This window comes from Giraffa tippelskirchi, chromosome 9, assembly GCF_054371585.1.
Source record: "Giraffa tippelskirchi isolate mGirTip1 chromosome 9, T2T-mGirTip1v1.2.pri, whole genome shotgun sequence".
NCBI lineage: Eukaryota > Metazoa > Chordata > Mammalia > Artiodactyla > Giraffidae > Giraffa > Giraffa tippelskirchi.
The window spans coordinates 141,441,822-141,457,451 of record NC_137283.1 but is presented as its reverse complement, the minus strand read 5'-3'; the positions used below and the strand labels follow the sequence as shown (position 1 = coordinate 141,457,451).

The window sequence follows — 15,630 nt, the reverse complement described above, 5'->3', positions numbered from 1 at the left end:
TCAAGTGAAATCAGAGACTCCATTGGACTGACCAGTAAGTTTTAGCCTTTTCAAGGTTCCCCCGTGTTTCAGGGTAGTATTGTGCACTTTGGTGATGCTGAGAACAGATTGATGCCAATAAGCCATTTGAGATAAGAACTAATTGGAAACAGAAGGTTGAAGAATGATGATGTTGGGAACGAGCAAAGGGGACAGACAAGTAATTATTCAGGCAGAATTTCTTTACACAAAAGGCAGATGGAAAAGGGAACAAAATTCCAAAGTCTATGGCAGAAGTAAGCAGCTGCACATTTCTTTTTTTGTGGAAAAGCAAACAGAGTGAGTGATTCACTGGGTTGGTAATGGGCTCCAGGGATCCCTAGGGAGTCACAATGTGCTGGCAGCCCACGGCATGTAAAATCACTCAGTGGTCTCCATCGAGCTCACCTCCTCAACTGACTCTAATTGTGAGGCATATGAGATGAGATTTAAGGAGAGACTGAAGAGAAACAGCCTCCTGTTCATACATGAATCATGGAAGAGGTGGGCTGAGGAAAAGGCAGGAAGATCAACACACACGCCAAATGTTCCATATTCGTAACGAGCCATAGATCAGAGTCAACTGAACGTTTCCATTCATAACCATAAACTCCCTATACGTAGAAATCATGAAAAAGTGGCATCTTGGAAAATATTCCTCAAAATTATCATTGAGTCATCAGGTTGAGGATAAACAAAGCTTTGTGATCTCAGGGCTGACTTTGAAAAACAAAGGCAATATAATAAATAGTAATCAGAGTGGGGAAAACAGAGATGCCAGCTTCCCCTAAAGCAAACATCCATTAGTAGCAATCTGACTCAGCAGGACTAATTTAAAAGATATTTAACACTGTACTGTCTACAAAACAAAATTTTTAAATAAAGACACACAAAAAAATCTTTCTTAGCTTTTGTCTCAGGCTCAAACTTTCTACCCTCATTTTCTTGTCTGTCTAAAATTAAATATAGATATGTGCATGCAAGAGGGGACAAATGCATTGAAAGAACATTCTTCAAGTACATCTCTCACACGGAATGATAGGATTAAAGGGACTGGGTCCCCAGTTAGCTGGGAACATGAAACAAGATCCCAGGCTTCACACTGATGAAAAAAGTTTTTAATATGTAGAAAATGATAAAGAAAAGAAAGAACAGAAGAGAGAGAAGATCTCATATGAAGTAAAAGCCATAATTTAGTCAATATGGAAAAGAAAAAAGATAGGCATAAGTATTAGAGAAAACAAGAAAGGTCAATAATAGATTTCAGAATAATACATTTTACGATGGGATAAGGTTTAAATATTTACAATGAGATTTTTACTCCATTGGCATTTTTTACAAACTGAAGTACATTCAATCCCAATTGCAACCACTTCTTTGCCCCAACTCCCTCTTCCCTTTTCCCCTTAAGTGTCTGGACTCCTTTTTGCTTCAGCTCAGATACCCACAGTTCTTCTGCTAGTCCACTTCCTCTCAGTCCTCCCCTCTGGCTAAATCACACTCAACCTGTGGCTTCAGACTCAAAGTTGGAGATGCCTGACTTGAGTTCTCTCCCTACCTTTAATATGGAACTTCTAGATTGTTCTCTCATAAAACTCATGGGTTTTCTGGTAAATTATATAATGCAATTTGAAATTATATATTTATTTCTATGTTGGTTTTTCTTCCCCACCACACTGTGAACTCCGCTTGAGTGAAAGCTTCTGTTTTGTTCACCACTGTGATATCTAGTTTCTGACAGAGAGCTTGGCACACAGTAAGTACTTAATAAAACTTGCTGCTGAATCAACAGACACCACTCCCCAAACCTCTTACAGGCCATAGGATTTTGCTACCTATGGTTAAAAGTAATAAGCCTTATCATATATAATTGTATTATGTATATTATACATGACAATAACAATGGGCTTCCCTGGTAGCTCAGTGGTAAAGAATCTGCCTGCTAATGTAGGAAACACCGCTTCAATCCCTGGATCAGAAAGATCCCCTGAAGATGGAAATGGCAACCCACTCCAGTATTCTTGCCTTGGGAAATCCCATAGACAGAGGAATCTGGCAGGCTACAGTCCATGGGGTTGCAATAAAGTGGGCCATGGCTTAGCAACTAAACAACAACAGCAAACAATAACAACAATTATATCTAGGACTTAATGATTAACCTTGTGTCAGGCACTGTTCTGAGAATCTTATTTACACTGAGTCATTTAATCATCATGACACCTCAATGATGTAGGTACTATTATGATATCTATTTTAGACATGAAGACATTTATGCACAGAAAACTAGATAACTCGCTCAAAGTCAACTAGCTATTAAATGATGGAAACTGTATTAGAAAGCATTCCTCAGAGCAGCAGGATGTGTATATATTATGATTTATTGTAAGGAATTGGATTACATGTTTGTGGGGGCAGGCAAGTCTGAATCTTCAGGGTAGGCTGGAGACCCAGGGAAGAGTCAGCATTTTCATTCAAGTCTGAAGAAGGTCTGCTGGCAGAACTCCCTCTTCTTGAGGGATGCTAGTCTTTTCTCTTAAGGTCTTCAACTGATGGAACAAGGCCTATCACTTTTCAGAAGGTAATCAGCTTTACTTGAATTCTAATGATTTAAATGTTACTCACATCTTAAAAAATACCCTCACATCAACAGCTAGACCACTGATTGATCAAAACTGGGTTCCAAGCCCTCACCAAGTTAATAGATAAAATTAACCATCACAGAGCCAGGATACAAATTCAGTCACTCCCAACATCCAAATACTTAGATCATATACTATTCAGGCATTTAGACTATGAATAGGAAAAAAATGCATAGATATTTGTGTTGTGTATGTATATAATTGTTTATGAGAATTATCAATAAAATGCTGGGACATTGGCATCAATAATTTCCACAGGTAAAAATATTTTCTCATTTCATTGGGATAATAGTTAAGTACCAAGGTGGAAAAAGATAAACTGTGAAACTTATAGTTTAAAAATGACATACTACTTATTGTCAATTTTCAAATGAGTTTTAAATTGCAGGAAAGACACTCAGCACTTCAAAGAAATTCTTATAACAGTATCCCAAGACAAAGAGAATAAAATTAATAGTTGTGTTTCAAAGCAGAACAGTGAATGGAAGTGACAACCCCTGAGTTCTAGTTTTAATTCTGCCAAGAATGGTCGTAAACAGAGTCGATCATGAACACTCAGGATGACTATCAGTTCCCCACAGCAGCATCACCACCAACTTCCCTTCAAATCTAAAAGTCCAAGTTTCATGCTGATTTTTTATAGCAAAGTACCACCTCCAGACATCTGGGTTAAATAAAAATATGTCACCCTGTGATTAATATATTAGGTCATGGATATACAATCACATAAGCAAAATAATTTATTATTTTTAAGCCACCAGAGTAGAGCACCAAATCCTGTCATCATGGAACACGGATCCAGTCTTCTGTACTTTTCACATCCACAAAGTAGGGATAGAATTTCCAATTATGGATGTTGACACATTATAGACTATTAACAGAAGCAATTTCAGAAGCACATTTTCAGAGAACAGCTTTTCCTTTAAAGTAAAGCTTGGTTTGTAGGAGATTCCCACCAGAGAACTGGAGTAAATATTTGAAAGGTGTTTTTTTTTGTTTTTGTTTTTGTTTTTAAGATCTGAGGATAACAGAAGCTATTTGCTGAGAACTTTCATCCATCATTAAAACTGATACCCTGAAGCCTGGCAGTGAATGGAGTTCTACTCTGTCCCCTGACCTACCCATTTTTTTGGTGTAAACCACAGTAAAGGTAATGAATCATCAGATCCCAGAAAAATAAGACTCCAAAGGCCAGTTCCTTCAGGGCAGAGCATGCAAATAGAACAATAGCTATGCCAATCACCAGAAGCATACATCAGTTCATCTAAAATGTTCAAGCAAAAAGAGTCCAAACTGAGGAATCAAAATTTTATGTATAACTAGAGGCATGATAATTGATGATTTGGATCACCAAGAAACAATGTTTACATTTCAAACATCCAGGGCTTGATTTTCCTGGCATGAACATGAATCAGACAAAAAGGATATACACAGTTACACAGGAGGAGACATGTTTCAGCTACGAACATTTCACTGGAAATGACAAAAAGAGCCTGTGGGAAAACCCAGAGGACAAGAGAATTAAGTGAACACAATAGGAACTTGCATATAAAGATGAAGTTAAAAGGGATAGAACCAAGCCATTTAAGAAGAGAATAAGTCACATTTCATAATTTTCCATTTGCCTGTTGTTTTTTCAGCTCTTGACAGTAAAGAGAAAATATGTTCAATCTTCTGCTGGGTTCCCCCAAAACAATGCCATGATAAGGCAATTCTATGGGGCTCAGCAAATACTGTCAGAGAGGATATTATGAAAGTATGTGATAAATACATCAGCTCACAAGAAAATATCAGAGAAGAAGAGGTTGGAAGTTTTTTAAAAAGACTATTTGTCACGGGACTGTGCAAACATGGAGAAGAAGAACTGAAATGATCTCCAAATTGTAAGTGTTGTTCAGTCCTTCAAGTTGTGTCTGACTCTTTGCAACTCCATGGACTGTAGCACACCATCTCCCAGAGCTTGCTCACATTCATGTCCATTGTGATGCCATCCAACCATCTCATCCTCTGTTGCCCCCTTCTCCTCCTGCCTTCGATCTTTCCCAGCATTAGGGTCTTTTCTAATGAGTCAGCTCTTCCCATTAAGTGGTCAAAGTATTGGAGGTTCAGCTTCAGCATCAGTCTTTCCAATGAATATTCAGGGTTCATTTCCTTTAGGACTGATGTTGGAATAAAAAGAGTTACTGACCACCTGAACAGAAAACTGGTAAGGAAGAGATGCTGCGGGAAAAATATAAATAATAAACAGTTTTATGAAGCACCCCACTCCCCACCTCCACCCCTGTATGTCTGGAGCATATTGATCTCATTTGCTGCTCAGGTGGTCACATCTGAGAGGCAAGAGGAAGGTAGAAACGCAAGCAGGGGAGAGTTAGGAAGGAGGGTGGCGGAGCCTGAGGGGTCATTAATGTGCACAGCAGGTGGCAGTTGAGCCCTGGTGACTTAATAGGATCCCCTAAGTAAAACAGCAGATGAAGAAGACAGAATGAGCAAGAATAAAGATGGAATAGGCACTGAAAGAAATAGCAAAGTAATAAAAAGAATTGGATTATACAGTGGATTAGAAAGAGGAAGTATTAAATTTAGAAGAAAGGGGAAGAGAAAGCCTGTAAAATAAGATAGGAAATTGATGAGGAAAAGGGACCCAAATGCTAAACAGAACACTTAACTGATTTCAGAAAAATGATACAAACTGGAGACGAGTCAATTATCTTGATCAATCAAGTAACACAAATGTTAACTGAGACCAAGTTTGAAGGTTGCCCTCTTCTCCAGGCCTCCAGAATCTTTATAAAGCAAACAAGTCCTCTTTGCAGTGTATTTCCCCCACACACCTCCCTCAGCTGATGGTGAGTGAAAGTTGCTCAGTCGTTTCTGAATCTTTGTGACCCCATGGACTGAGGCCTGCCAGGTTCCTCTGTCCATGGAATTCTCCATGCAAGAATACTGGAGTGGGTTGTCATTCCCTTCTCCAGGGGACCTTCCCAACCCAAGGATTGAACCCAGGTCTCCTACAATGCAGGCAGATTCTTTACCATCTGAGCCACCGGGCAAACAAATGATAGAGGTAGATGGTGATGGTACAGGCTCGCTTTAGTCACAGAGAACACAATCAAAGTTTTGCACAGTTCTAAAAGCAAGCCAGACATCTTTCTCTTCTACAAGGGTCAGCACTTCCATGATCTATAGCAAGTTCTAGCTATAACTTGATCTGACTGAGTTTTAAAATATCTGAAGCCATGCAGAAGCTAGAACTATTTTGCAAGAATATACCCAAGTAGAATAGCAACTGAAGCAAAGTTGGTTTCCATACCTTTCAGCTCACAGTCTCCCTTTCTGTACCCCATTCCTGCTCTCATCTTGGTAGCCACTGGGGTCTCCCTGAACTTGCCCCTGCCTTTCATCTCATTAGCATCTTGAGTAGGCACACTGCCAGGGACCATAGCATGCGTCTAACAACTGCTGAGCCAAAGGACACATATCCAGGTTTTGAATCTTCATTAACAGACCTGCTTTTCTCTATTTTCTCTATTTAATTTTTAAAATACCTTTTCTTTCTGGTTTTGTGACTTATCAACATACGAATAAACACTCTGCCTCCCTCAATTCTAAAAATGAGAAGTTTGAAAAACTGTCAGCTGTAAGTCAGAGTTCAGATGGAAGCATTTTCTTCTTTTCCCTGTCCACTCCAGTATTGAAAAGTCCATTATTCTTTATGTTTGTGGAAAAGCACAGGGCCACATTTCAACTTCACCTGAATGCCCTCTTGCATAGCTAAAGATTTCACAATAGTTTATGAGGCAAAAGCACACTAGGGCTTAGCTTTTGCGGTGGCGGCGATGGTGGTGTGTGTGTGTATGTCCTTCCAAAGGGAAGGTGTTCTTTTCACCTCTATGCCTCTTTGGGGCTGCGGCAGAGAAGAAAGCCTCTACAGTTTACGTTTGCTTTGTCAGCCCCATAAGCAACCATCTGTTTCAGCGGTGGAGTGTGATCTGTCAGTTTTGTTTTTGGTGGGGATGTAGTGGCAGGAGCTGGCTCATAGTTGCTTCTTGGAGAACTGCAAAGTAATTAACCATTCCAGTACTGGCTACAAAAGAGATGGCCACTCTCAACGTTGGCCAGATTTTTGCTTTATCCAGTGCTGGAAGTACTACAAAAAACTGAATAGCTATTCATCGTGCTTCATTGTTCCCTAAAGAGGCAACATGCTCTTTGTTATAAAGGCAACCTGGATTTTCCGACATACCGTTTCATTTCAATGTCTGTGTGCCAAAGATGGAACAAAGTCTGGGTGCTGTAGACAAACAGTCAGAACATGAGAGTGACAAACACCCTGAGAGACCTCATTCACCAACACGTGAACGGGGACCTGTTGTTCACAAATGGTGGGAGGTGTGAGCTGGGGCTGGGAAGAAAATAGGCATGAAGAGGGTCAGGAGATTGATTTTTCAAATATTTGGGAGATGTGATGCTTTTCTGATTGAGTGTAACGTTATAGGACATAGTCCTAATAAATCGAAGACCTAGAAAGAGATAAGGACCAACACATTTTATATTTTATTCTATCTTTCTCCTAGATTCTCTTCACTTGTCTTTCCCACTTTTTCTTTAATCTTGAACATAATGCTCGGTCTCTGTTGCCATCCATAAAATAGGCTTAACAATTGAGCTACAAGATGTTGAAAACACCTCTCAAATGGTTATGTAAAATAGACTTTGAGAACTTTTAGAAATAGTGAGGGGAATGAATAAATTATTCTTTTGTTTCTAACGTTACACTCTCTGGACACACTGGAGGATATATTTATTAGTTTAATAGTACTCAGTTCAGTTCAGTTCAGTTGCTCAGTCGTGTCCAACTCCTTGCGACCCCATGAATTGCAGCACGCCAGGCCTGTCTGTCCGTCACCAACTCCCGGAGTCTACCCAAACCCATGTCCATCGAGTCAGTGTAGTCAAACATAAATGTTATATCTATTTTCAACTGACTCATTTATCTTTTCCAGCATATTAAAAAGTTTGATGAAATATTTAGGTTGGCTATCATATGAGATAAGGAAATATTTCCAGTGTTATGGGCTAAGTAGCCCACATTTGTACTCTTATAGCCCTGTAACAATGGCAAGGTTTGACAAATTAGGTTCTCATCTTCTGAACATATTCTCAAAAAGCCATTCCACTATTTTCCTGACAGCTTACTAGACTTCTTGTTTTTTCTAATTAATGTTTTTCTTGCGTTGAATAATAATTTATAAAAATATTTTACTTCATAATTAAAACCACTTCTTCTTAGTTAATAAGAGTAATTAATATATCCGATTATCAATGTTCCTTTAGCATTTTTAGGCCAATCTCAAGTCTTCCATTCTTTTATCCATACTGAACATTTATCAATTTTACTTTTTCCTATAGATGTTTCAGTTCAGTTCAGTAGCTCAGTCATGTCTGACTCTTTGTGACCCCCACGGACTGTAGCACGCCAGGCCTCCCTGTCCATCACTAACTACCGGAGTTTACCCAAACTCATGTCCATTGAGCCCATGATGCCATCCAACCATCTCATCCTCTGTCGTCCCCTTCTCCTTCTGCTGTCAATCTTTCCCAGCATCAGGGCCTTCTCCAATGAGTCAGTTCTTCGCATGAGGTGGCCAAAGTATTGGAGTTTCAGCTTCAACATCAGTCCATCCAATGAACACTCAGGACTGATCTCCTTTAGGATGGACTGGTTGGATCTCCCTGCAGTCCAAGGGACTCTCAAGAGTCTTCTCCAACACCACAGTTCAAAAGCATCACTGAGCATCAGTGCTCAGCTTTCTTTATAATCCAACTCTCACATCCATACATGACTACTGGAAAAACCATAGCCTTGACCAGACAGACCTTTGTTGGCAAAGTAATGTCTCTGCCTTTTAATATGCTATCTGCTGCTGCTGCTGCTGCTGCTGCTAAGTCACTTAAGTCGTGTCCAACTCGGTGCGACCCCATAGATGGCAGCCCACCATGCTCCCCCGTCCTTGGGATTCTCCAGGCAAGAACACTGGAATGGGAATATGCTGTCTAGTTGGTCATAACTTTCCTTCCAAGGAATAAGCATCTTTTAACTTCATGGCTGCAGTCACCAACTGCAGTGATTTTGGAGCCCCCAAAAATAAAGTCTGTCACTGTTTCCACTGTTTCCCCATCTATTTCCCATGAAGTGATGAGACCAGATGCCATGATCTTAGTTTTCTGAATGTTGAGATTTAAGCCAACTTTTTCACTCTCCTCTCTCACTTTCATCAAGAGGCTCTTTACTTCTTCGCTTTCTGCCATAAGGGTAGTGTCATTTTCATATCTGAGGTTATTGATATTTCTCCCGGCAATCTTGATTCCAGCTTTTGCTTCATCCAGCCCAGCATTTCTCATGATGTACTCTGCATAAAAGTTAAATAAGCAGGGTGACAATATACAGCCTTGATGTACTCCTTTCCCAATTTGGAACAAGTCTGTTGTTCCATGTCCAGTTCTAGCTGTTGCTTCCTGACCTGCATACAGATATCTCAAGAGGAAGTTCAGGTGGTCTGGTAGTCCCATTTCTTTCAGAATTTTCCACAATTTGTTGTGATCTTACCCATTATTTTTTTGGCCTGCTATTTTGATTGTTCTTTTTTTAAAAAAATTGTGTACATAAGTAATATTGAGGCCTAACCAAAACCATATGGGGCAAAGTAAGTTTTACATCCTATTTTTAAGAAATTAAACTCTCTAAGCTGGGAAAATCATTAATTTATAAATTTAAGGGTATCATCTTCTCAACTCAAATATTTCAACTATGGTTCTCTACATGACATCAAAACTTTTGAAGTATTTGTATGTTTAATTAGAATCACACAAATGTTTCTGTTGTCTTAATTAAGTTCAGTTTATAGTATCCCACCACTCCTTATAGAAAGAGAGTATCTTGCATCTGGCCTTTGGGCCCATCTGGTCTGGTGGCCATGACATTTACGGATATTTTGACTAAACAAGTACAGGTATCTTATCCTGCTGTCTGCATCCAAAATAATACAGATTATTCTTATCAAGGTAGAGTCTTCTAGAGAATATTGAAAGTTCAGCCAAAAAGAAAGTTCTTGGCAAAATTACAGAGTAAGAGGTGGTTTAAGTGGTGTATCTTTGACCCTCTCATTATAATTCAGTATCTGTGAAAGCAGGCTCAATATTATGTTCAACTTGCAATTCTCCCCTTTTGTGTTTACCCTCAGCCTCAGTTGTTTCAGCCTAATAATAGAAGGCTTCAGAGTGGATTCCATGACATTTGCCTGTACCCCATGCCTTCTCTCTCTTTTGTCTTTACCTCTCCAGAATATTCAAACAAAATCCATATGAAGATCCACTGTTCCCAAGAATATTGACATGCCTAGGCATCTCAGAATTAGCTGAGAGGTGATGACTCACCCTTATCAACAATCAATAAAATCTTTACAAACTGATTTATGCTATACATTTACACTTCTGACCCCAATTCCACTTCCAATGTGTGGTTTTTTACTTATTACCAAGCAATGCAAAGATAGCATCAGAATCCACAGGTTAAGGGCTCAGTCTCAAGAGACTGCCCACGATTCAGATGCAAATTACAAGTCCAGGTGGTCACTTAGGTTTTCAACTAACCAAATACAGATCAGAGGCTCCCAAGAGGGAGCCTTCTCCTCAGATTTGATTAATTTGCTAGAGTGGGTCACAGAACTCAGATAAATGCTTACTTACTAGGTTACTAGTTTATTATAAAACAATATAACTCAAGAACAGCACATGGAAGATATGCATAGGACAAGGTGTGGGGGAGGGGCTTGGAGCTTCCATGCATTCTCCAGAGGTGGTTCTCTTCTGAACTCTTCACTGATTCACTATCCCAGAATTTTTCTGACCCTCATCCTTTTTTTCTTTTTTCTTTTTTTTATGGCGGCTTTATTATATATGCATGATAGATTAAATCATCGGTAGTTTGTGAATGAATTTAATTTCCACAGCCCTTTCCCTTCTTTAGCAGTCAAGGGTGGGGCTGAAACCCTATAATCGTTTGACAACTTATTTTGGTGGCCAGCTCCCATTCTTAGGTGACCTAGGTGTATTCCAGAAGTCATCTCATTAGCATAGCAAAAGATATCAGCAGCTTCTTCTCAGTAAATTCTAAGGCTTTTTGGAGCTCTGGAGGGTCTGGACAAAGACCAAATATACATTTCTTATTATATATCTCACTATCACACTAATATATATGCATAATTGTGTGCATATATATGTATATACATAAACATTTGTGAATACACACACACACACACACACACACACTCACACAGATGGGCTTCTCAGGAGAATTAGCAGTAAAGAACCTGCCTGCAATGCAGGAGCTGCAATAGACGAGAGTTTGATCCCTGGGGTGGGAAGATCCCCTGGAGGAGGGCATGACAACCCACTCCTGTGTTCTTGCCTGGAGAATCTCATTGACAGAAGAGCCTGGTGGGCTACAGCCCATAGGGTCGCAAAGGGTCAGACATGACTGAAGTGATTTAGCACATGCACAAATAGATATTTCAACAGAATGAAATGGGAAGAAATACATATTCTTGAAATGGTTTTCTTTGTCCTATGATGTACAAAAATTTTTGCTTTCAGAAAATATACTTTCAGTGGTAATGCATTTTTAGGGAAAGCATATTGAAAATGCTCTGTTCTTTTTAAAAACCTTGGTTTCTCAGATAACTATATAGTATTCAAATTTTTGTAATAATCTACCAGCGAAAAGAACCAAAAAAGAATGGATATATATATATATGTATATGTATATGTATATGTATATGTATATGTATACATAAATGAATCACCTTCAATGTATCTGAAACTAATACAATGTAAATCAACGGTGTGCTGTGCTCAGTCACTAAGTCATGTTTGACTCTTTGTGATCCCATGGACTGTAGCCTGCTAGGCTCCTCTGTCTATGGGATTTTTCAGCAAGAATATTGGAGTTGGTTGCCATTCCCTTCTTCAATACATCAATAAAGCTGAAGGAAAAAGTCAAAAAATAAAAACAAAAGCTTTGGTTTAACACTTAAAGGTATACCAATTCAAAAGTATAGTGATAACTTCAATTTATTTAGATTCTTGATCTTTCATGGCTGTCACAGTTGAAAAAGACGTTTTTCAAAGGAAAGGGTATTTATATGGAAGAATTACATCACTGTCTGCACTTATAACATCATACTAGCAATATTTCAACTCCACCCATAATTCTGAAAAGTTTCTATCAAAATGTACCTAGAAATCTGTATCTTCCTTAATGTCATTCAGTTGTTTGAGGAAATAAATTAAAGATGTTATAATTTTATACTGGTAAAAAATAGGCACAGTTCAATTTCCTCCACTGTTATACATCAAAACAAGTTTGGGAATCCTCTATTTCAAAATTTTTAATTGTTCAGATATGAGACTTCAAACTGACAATATATCTGCATTACTTTCAGCAATAAAATCACTCTGAATTTTCCTAGTATGGATTTTTAAAAGCTTTTTCCATGGCATAAATATCTTTCAAAAGCCATTGCTTTTACACTCCTTGTTAAAAATGGCACATTTACAAATTTATGTATGTACTAGATCACTTACCTAGACAGCAATGTTTTCATAATTTGTTGGCTAAAAAGCTACTATGAGGGACAAAAGTGTCAATTGTGCCATTTTCTTGTTCTCTTGCACCTGCCTTATTAGTAATTTCTCAGCCAATTTCCTTCACAGGCATCGTATTAATAATGATGTTTGTCTATTTGTCCACTTCCTAACCTGGATAATGTAATGAATTAATCAAGTTAATGTAGCTTCACATGAATGAAATTCCATATATCACATTATTAAATGCAAAGGTTAAGAAATGCAAAGAAAAATTTTTCAAATTACATTTCCAATAAAGAACTTGAATCCAGAATACATAATGAGTTTTTAAAACCCAACAATAAGAAAACAATGACTTGACTCAATTTCAAAAAATGGCAAAGGAGTGAAGAATAGATAATTTACAAAAAAAAAAGTAAGAATGGGAAATAAACACAGGAAAAGATACTTACTGTCATTAGCCATTAAGAAAATGCAAATTAAAAATCACAATGAGATACCACAATACATCTATTAGGATTCTAAAACAAAAAATACCAGCAATAACAGCTGTTGGCAAGAATACAGAGCCACTAGCTCTCTTCTGCATTGCTGGGAAAGTGCAAAATGATACAGTTATTTTCAAAAAAAATATTGATAGCCTCTTATAAAGTCAAACATATATTTACCATATGATCTGGCAACTCCACTCTTGAAAATCTACCCTAAATAAATGAAAATTATGTTCACTTAACCTGTACACAAATGTTTAAATTGCTCTTTTTTAAAATAATTTTCTAAACTGGAAACAACTCAGAGGGATTTCATTGAGTAAATGGATAAACTATGGTTTAATCACACAATAGAATACTATTCAGCAATAAACAGAAACAAACTATTAATACACACAGCAATATGAACAAATTTCACAGGAATTATGCTGAGTAAAAGAAGTCAGTCTCCAGAGTCATGCCTTGATGACTCCATTTTTATGAAATTCTTGACAAGATAAATCCACAGCAGTAGAGAATTTTTGCCAGGGATTACGGGTAGAGAAAGGGGTAGCTATAAAGAAATAACCAAAGGGAGGTGTTAGGGCTATAGAACTGTTTTGTATCCTAATTATGGTGGTGGTTGTATGACTCTATACATGTGTTACGATTTATAGATCTACCAACCTAAAGAAAAAAAGTTAAATTACCGTATGATGGTTTTGAAACATAGAATTAAAAATAAAAGATAAATGAGACCAAAGTCAACCAATCAGAATTATGACAATTTGACAGGGACTAACTAAGAGAATAATGCAGGTTTAGTAAAGTCTTTTAGGTGAAAAGTAAATACAAGTAAAAAACCCTGATATGTTTTCCTGCTACTCAGTAGATTGTCCAAGCACACATATGACTTGGCACACTACAGCTCTAGGCACGTCCTACTAAAAGCATGGTCCATGGATCAGCAGCCATTCGCATCCTTTGGGAAATTATTAGAACTCTGGATATGAAGTCCAGCAATCTGGGTTTTTAACAGGCCTGCCAGATGATCTTGATGCATGCTAAATTGAGAAACGCTGCCCTGGGGTGTGTGTTAAAATGCAGTTTTCTGGGCCTCATCCTTAGAGTTTTTGATTCACTAAATCTGGTGTAGGGACCAAGAATTTTACTTTTAACAAATTCTTAGTTAATGTTGATGCTGCTGATCTTGGTACCACACTTTGGGAACCACCATTCTAGCTGACTTTATCCATTACAGTAATTGCGTACCATGTGTGGCTATTTGAATTTTAATTAATTAAAATAAAATTAAAATTAAGACTTTAGCTTCTCATTTGCACTGCCACATTTCAGTTGCTCCTGAGTCACATTATTATGCGGCCCTTTACAAAACAGTTGTCTGACTGTTCTAGGGAAGTATGACTCGATGACGTTGGAAATGTGCTATATATGTGCTAATACAGTGGCCACTAGCCCTATGTGGCTATTCAAACTTACATTTTCATTAATTACAATAAGTGAAGTTAAAATTTTAATTCTTCAGCCATACTAGTCACATTTCAAGTACTTATTTAGCTACATGTGGCTAGTGGCTACCATACTGGATAGCACAGTGATAGACTATTTCTATCGTCACAAAGAGTACTATTTATTGGAAAGTGCTTCTCTAGATCATGGGTCAGGGAATCTTTTCTTAAATTTTACTTAATAGTAAAGAATAAACAACTGAGGCTTCCAGACCCTAAGAACTCTGTCACAACTACTCAACTCTGACTTTGTATCTAGAAAGCAGCCACAGACAGGAAGTAAACAAATGAGCATGACTGTGTCCTGATGAAACTTCATTTGTAAAACCAAACAGCTGGTCTATAGGCCATAGCTTGCTGACCTCTGCTGCAGACCATTCCTAACACCAAGCCTTCAAAGTCTCTGGGAGCCTGCTTTCATACCATAAAATGAACACTCCATATCTTAATAGAAAAATTGCAATGGGAAAGTCTTTCAACAGCCCTTTTGGTTTCTTTATTCTGGTTATGCCAAGGCAATGTTCAAACATTGCAAAAGACTAACTAATATTATAGGAGGAGATTTAATACCAAGTAAAAGGTAGGCTCTGCCGTATGCCTAAAATAAAGATATTGTGATGCAGATTAAAACACTTTGGAAACTATTTCCTGGTGGCTCAGACAGTAACGAATCTTCTTTCAATCCAGGTGACCCAAGTTCGATCCCTGGGTCCAACCCCTGAGTTGGGAAAATACCCTGGAGAAGAGAATGGATACCCACTCCAGTATTCTTGCCTAGAGAATTCCATGGAAAGAGGAGTCTGGCAGGTTACAATCCATGGGGTTGCAAAGAATCGGACACGACTGAGCAACTAATACTTTCACTAACTTAGAATACATTAATAACTACCTACCATGGGGCGCTTTTTTTTTATTATTTCATTTATTGCTTCACAATGTATATCTCCATTTTTTTTCATTATTTTTCACTGTTTCGCCCACAGTATTCTAATTCTCCATGATGTTAATTCAGATCTTTGCAACTATCTTCTCAGCTGTAACACTGCCTTCAGTTCAGTTCAGTTCAGTCGCTCAGTCATGTCCGACTCTTAGTGACCCCATGAATCGTAGCGTGCCAGGCCTCCCTGTCCATCAGCAACTCCCGGCGTTTACCCAAACTCATGTCTATCAAGTTGGTGATGCCATCACACTGCTTTACTCCTGTCTAATTAATGTATTATTTCACACTTGTTTTATGCTATAAATATTAATACTTTTTCTCAGATGTCTAATAATTGATTCCATTGAGAATTACTGCAGTAAATTTTGGTCCTATTGATGTTTTCC

At 38.1% G+C, this 15,630-nt stretch overlaps 1 long non-coding RNA gene across 1 annotated transcript in view; it reads left to right on the top strand.

Annotated features, from left to right (window-relative positions):
• The window catches only part of LOC145521084 (uncharacterized), an 89,811-nt gene that overhangs the window by 45,372 nt on the left and 28,809 nt on the right, over window positions 1-15,630 (top strand). The window contains exons 2-3 of the long non-coding RNA XR_014065095.1: window positions 3,674-3,807; window positions 4,298-4,540. This is a non-coding gene — a long non-coding RNA (uncharacterized LOC145521084). The remainder of the gene's footprint in view (window positions 1-3,673; window positions 3,808-4,297; window positions 4,541-15,630) is intronic.